This window comes from Theropithecus gelada, unplaced genomic scaffold (assembly GCF_003255815.1).
Source record: "Theropithecus gelada isolate Dixy unplaced genomic scaffold, Tgel_1.0 HiC_scaffold_2090, whole genome shotgun sequence".
Lineage (NCBI taxonomy): Eukaryota > Metazoa > Chordata > Mammalia > Primates > Cercopithecidae > Theropithecus > Theropithecus gelada.
This window is the reverse complement of record NW_020258537.1, coordinates 1-6,137: the sequence shown is the minus strand read 5'-3', so window position 1 is coordinate 6,137 and position 6,137 is coordinate 1. Positions and strand designations below refer to the sequence as shown.

The 6,137-nt window shown below is 42.4% G+C and overlaps 1 pseudogene; it reads right to left on the bottom strand.

The window, feature by feature from the left end:
- Positions 1-1,763: 1,763 nt before the first annotated feature.
- Positions 1,764-6,101, bottom strand: LOC112617491 (annotated as a pseudogene).
- Between the last annotated feature and the right edge of the window lie 36 nt (positions 6,102-6,137).

Here is a 6,137-nt window from a genome sequence, read left to right as displayed (position 1 = left end):
CAACTCTGTCTTCCCTGGAGAATTCTGCTGTTCTCCACTTGTGAACCTCAACAATCCAATCCCCAGATAGTAGCTAGAATTATTTTTAAAATTGAATATTAATGAACTCTCCTTGTAGTCTCCCAGGAGCTTCCAACATGTTTAAATAAAATATAATCCCTTACTATGGCCACCAAGGCCAAATATGATGCAGCTCCTGACTTTCTGTCCCTCTTCCTCATCTTCTGCCATTCTACCCCTTGCTTTTCATCCTTCAGCCCCTCTGGCCTTCTTTTTGTCTCTTCAGCGCAGCACACATCTTCCCATTCCTTGGCCTTTCCCCTTTTCTGTCTCTCTGGAACACTTGTCCCTCAGATCTTCACATGGCTGTCTTATTGTTCTTGTCTTAGCTAAATGTGGTGAAATCTTCTCAGTCCCTTATGCTGTCCTGTGGCCCTCATATTTTCTCTACACAAAATCTATCTCCCTCTGTGATAGATTCACTACTTGTGAATCCAATGTGAAGTGAAGTTGGGTGAATCCAAATCTCTCTGTCCTATCACCCTGATGCCTTTTTTTATTTTTTATTTTTATTTTTTTATTTTTTATTTTTTATTTTTTTGAGACGGAGTCTCGCTCTGCCGCCCGGGCTGGAGTGCAGTGGCCAGATCTCAGCTCACTGCAAGCTCCGCCTCCCGGGTTCCCGCCATTCTCCTGCCTCAGCCTCCCGAGTAGCTGGGACTACAGGCGCCGCCACCTCGCCCGGCTAGTTTTTTGTATTTTTTAATAGAGACGGGGTTTCACCCTGTTAGCCAGGATGGTCTCGATCTGCTGACCTCGTGATCCGCCCGTCTCGGCCTCCCAAAGTGCTGGGATTACAGGCTTGAGCCACCGCGCCCGGCCAATGCCTTTTTTTAAAAGGCAATATTGCTGTCTGATTTGTTCTTTTTTGTTAAATATTTACTGGGATATTGTGTGTCTCCTCTGGCATTGAGTTCTGTGAGAGTAGGGACCTTTTCTGTCTTATTCAAGTAGAATTCTCTGAGCCTAGAACAGAGCCCAGAATGTAACAGTTGCTCAGAAATATACCTGTGGTCTAAATGAAGAGACCAGATTCCGGGAACTGATCATTCTGGGTGTTCTAGAAAGCAGAAAAGGGCTCAAGCTCCTGCACCCTTTCATTCTAATGACATGCTGTATCCCTTCTCCCCCCCTGTGAGAAATTCAGGCATACTTCCTTTCTCTCCTCTTTCTAGTTGGCAGAAGGAATCACAGATAAGGAAACAGTGATTGTAAGAAAGAGAAAAATTTGCATTAAGAATGATCTCTTTTGATGGGTCTCATAGTGCCGAATGTCTGGGTAAGCTTTAGGGATTTTCGGAAATGATGATGACATAGTTAAGTAAAAAACAGAGAGGAACTTGAGGTAGAGGTAAGCAGACTTGAATAATTAAGGAAAGCAGAGAGCATGCTGAATCCAGCTCTAAAAATTGGGACATATCCTCAGTAGGACAATGAGTCCCTTTGACTTGCTCATTGGCTTTCAGCCCTATGGGATTTTAGCAACCTTTACAATCTGTCTGTAACCCCACTGAAGGTATATGGTTTGAACCTTATGAAATTGCTGATATTTGATGATCTTGACTTATAAAAATAGAATTTTACATAATTTATCCTACATTTAGTTGAATCCCTTCTTGTAAGCTCAAATCAGAGAACGTAGGAGAAACTAACTAGAAAGTTTCAAGCCAGGTTAGTAGCATTAGTGGCATTTCAGAGGATACCTTAAGTTCTTTAAGGTACTGAACAATACTCCATAGATGCTCCTTATCTATAGGGTCATTCCAAGCACTAAGGGTCTCTACTTCAGCTCCAATGTATTTTTCCCAAGAGAAAGAGAGGGCACTAACCTCAACTTTTGTCAGAAATCTACGGTACAAAGATAAAGGGTTTACAAACATTGGAGTTAAGGGAGAAAAAAGAAGATAACAGGGCGGCTTCTTGGTGCACCCTCACACTAACCTCAGATCCTGTTGAGGACATGACACAAGATTCTCTAGGAAACACCCTTCAAATTCCTTTTGACTTCCCGTGGGATTTTTTTTTTTTTTTTTTTTGACGGAGTCTCACTCTGTTGCCAGGCTACAGTGCAGTGGCACGATCTTGGCTCACTGCAACCTCTGCCTCCCGGGTTCAAGGGATTCTTGTGCCTCAGCCTCCTGAGTAACTGGGACTACAGGCACGTGCCACTACGCCCAGCTAATTTTTGTATTTTTAGTAGAGACGGGTTTTCACCATGTTGGCCAGGCTGGTCTCAATCTCTTGACCTTGTGATCTGCACAGAAAAGGCCTCGGCCTCCCAAAGTGCTGGGATTACAGGCGTGAGCCACTGCGTCCAGCTGAGAATTTTTTTTTTTTATGGCAAAACTTAACATAATAAAGGGAAGTGCTGCATGGGGGAATTCATTTCAGTGTTTTTGTTTATAAATCCTCTGAAGATCCCAAGAAAATGTGATGCAAAGCTGGAGGGGTTTTGTTGTAGGAGATTTGAGAAGAAATGGTCCATATGGAAGCCCCTTATGCAGATCTTATGCAGAGGTCAAGTAGCCAGCCTTCTTTTGTTATGGAAATAATTGGGAATTCGTATGATAAAGACGGGTGGTCCCTGAAGAAAATGTCACAATTTTTTAAGATGCATAGCCTAGGCACAATGACAAAGTTAACTCCCTTTCTCCCCTACCCTATTGTAGCTCAGCACCCACAGTGTGCACTAACCTTGCATATCCCCAGCCAAAGCCAGGTGATGGCTCAGCCCCATCAGTGTCACTGTCAGAGCTGCCATGCAGGAGCCTCCAGGGAGCCTCAGACACACCGTGCTGGAGAACAGGACAGGACCAGGTGCCAGAGGAGCAGGCAAATCTCACTCAGGGAGAACTATGACTTAAGTTCCTCCACTCACATTCCAAATCATAGGAATCAAGTTACGCATTTCTTTGCTCCTGGATTGGGTAATCTTAGTGTTGAAGAACTAATCAGCCTCAGAGGTGAATAGCTTGAGGTTTTTTTTTTTTTTTTTTTTAATTGAGACAGGGTTTCACTCTATCACCCAGACTGGAGTGCAGTGACGTGATCAGGGCTCGTTGCAGCCTTTACCTCCCAGGCTTAAGTGATCCATACACTTCAGCCTCTCCAGTACCTGAAACTATAGGCGTGCGCAGCAACACCCTGCTAATTGAAGATCCTCTTCTAAAACAAAATTTCCTTTATGAAAGGATTGCTTTAATTTAGACTTTAAAGTTTGATCCAGTTGCATGTGAAACACTTTAATCTGGCCCCTATTGTGAGCCAGCTTTGTGCTGGTCAGTCTGTGTTCACAAGTTTGAGGCTTGTAGAAGCATTCATCTCTCCCTTGAAGATGGAGCTGTTTGGACAAGTGTGTGTGAGTGTGTTTGGGACTAAAGTGGGTGGAGGGAACATGATTGCATATCAAGTGATTTTTAATCTGGCCTTTATTACACCATCACTTAGTGTTGCAGGTTTGGGAAAATTACTTAACGTCTCACAGTTGAAATGAAAGCACTGTGATCTTTCAGGTCTTTGAATACCGGAAAATGCTATGATTCTGTGGATGCCTCAAGGAGCAGAAGCCCCTGGAATCTCGTAATATGACAGTTATAGCTGTTGATCGGAGAGTAAAATCTGTACCTCTTTACAGGTAAGGATATTTCTGGTAACCTAAAAAAAATTGAAAGTTAGCCAATAATTAAACCCGAGTAAAAAGATTTTCCAATTGTGCCTCCTGATGCTGTTACCGAGTTTAGTGGCACCTCCAGAACACACACAGGCAAGGGGTTTGCAGGGGCCACCTATGAGCAATGGAGGGACTAGAAGATGCCTTTGTGTAGCACTTATCCTAACAATGTGATAAGGTCAACTGTCCAGTCAAAGTATGCAGAGGGCCTCAGAGATCAATAGAGGACTCAAAGTCAACCTTTGATACAAGACTCTGCTTTAAAATAGTTAATATTTTATGGGATAGACTGTTTAATTCCTTAATCTTGGTTCCCATTATTTCCTGCTTTTATTGAGGCTATGTTATTTTAGTATAACCCTTCTCTTGCTTTATCCTAAGAGAAGATATAAGAAGACTTTGCTAATGAATACTTCTCTTATATCCTAAGAGAAGATATAAGAAGACTTTGCTAATTCATCTATAATGAATTATAGAATGTTCAGGAAAGAGAACTTTATGGAAAAACCATGGATTACATCATTTGATATAATCATATAATTTTAAACATATAATTCTACTTTTAATTATTACACATTAGATTAATATAAATGTAATGACTTTTATTCAGGAGTGACGTTAACGTACAACTATATTATAACGTTCTACATTAGTTCACACTTTACCACAGTTCCAGTAGGCAGTCATTCTTTATTATTCTAACCAACATTATGATCATCTAACGTTATTTTAAGATTATTATTAGTGTTTATAGGTACAGGATGGTCACCATGCTGCAATAAAAATGACTAAAGTTAACTGGGCACGGTGGCTCACATCTGTAATCCCAGCACTTTGGGAGGTCGAGGCGGGTGGATCACCTGAGGTCAGGAGTTTGAGACCAGCCTGGCCAACATGGGGAAACTCTGTTTCTACTAAAAAAGTACAAAAATTAGCCAAGCATGGTGGCAGGCACCTGTAATCCCAGCTACTCAGGAGGCTGAGGCAGGAGAGTCACTTGAACCTGGGAGGCAGAGGTTGCAGTGAGCTAAGATCATGCCATCGCACTCCAGCCTGGGCAACAAGAGCAAGATTCTGCCTCTTAAAAAAAAAAAAAGACGAAAATCTGCAGAGTGACCTTTGAGCACTTTACTTTGTACTCACAATTCTACTAAGTGCTTTATATACCTTTTTTTGTTTGTTTGTTTGTTTGTTTGTTTTAGACAGAGTCTTGCACTGTCACCCAGGCTGGAGTGCAGAAGCATGATCTCCGTTCACTGCAACCTCCACCTCCCGGGTTCAAGCGATTCTCCTGCCTCAGCCTCCTGAGTAGCTGGGATTACAGGTGCCTGCCACCACGCCCGGCTAATTTTATGGATTTTTAGTAGAGACGGGGTTTCACTATGTTGGCCAGGCTGATCTTGAACTCCTGACCTCATCGTCCACCCACCTCGGCCTCCCAAAGTACTGGGATTAGAGGTATGAGCCACTGTACCTGGCCTATGTATGTCAGTCTTTAACTTTTATTTTAAGTTCAGGGGTACATGTGCAGGACGTGCAGGTTTGTTACATAGGTAAACTTATGTCGTTTACTGATCCGCTCCCTCCTTTTACCCCTGCCCTTCGGTAGGCCTCAGTGTGTGATGTTCCCCTCTGTATGTCCATGTGTTCTCTTCATTTAGCTCCCACTTATAAGTGAGAACATGCGGTTTTTGGTTTTCTGTTCCTGTGTTAGTTTGTGTAGGATAATGGGTTCCAGCAGCTCCATCCATGTTCATGTTCCTGCAAAGGACATTATTATTATTATTATTATTTTTGTTTTACTTTATAACCAGCTAGGGAATTCTTTATTTAGTAACATAAAAGTTCACATAACTGCTTCTGTCAAACCATGATACTGAGCTTTTTGACAACCCAGAAATAACTAAGAGAAGGCAAATGTAATACCTTAGAGATCAAGAAACATTTACACAGTTTAAGACTTCACCTACTTGTCTTAAAATGACACCTTCTGCCAATAAAGCCTTCCCTGTTTTCACAAATAACTTCTCTTTATCTGTTTCTCCAAATTTCTGCAGCTCAGTGTATTTCTCCACAAACCGTTGACAGGTAGACTCGAAGTTTGGATTGAACAGATCAAAAGCTCTTTGACCAGACCCATACGCCAAATAAAACTTCACTCTGATCCGATCTTCATGGTACCAGATGTCTTGGATGGAAGCTTTGGCTTTGCCATATTGCAATCGGAGCCTTTGGAAGATGTGCTTCCTCAATGGGGGGAAGACTTATACATGTCAAACCACAGGGGCTTCTCCTTCAGCACCTCAGCCCAAATCAGGTCTCAAGTCCGCATGAAGACTCTCCCTACGGTTTCTAGCTGCCTGCCTGCCATGATCCAGGCCTAGGGCGGAGCTTTTCTTTTCTTTCT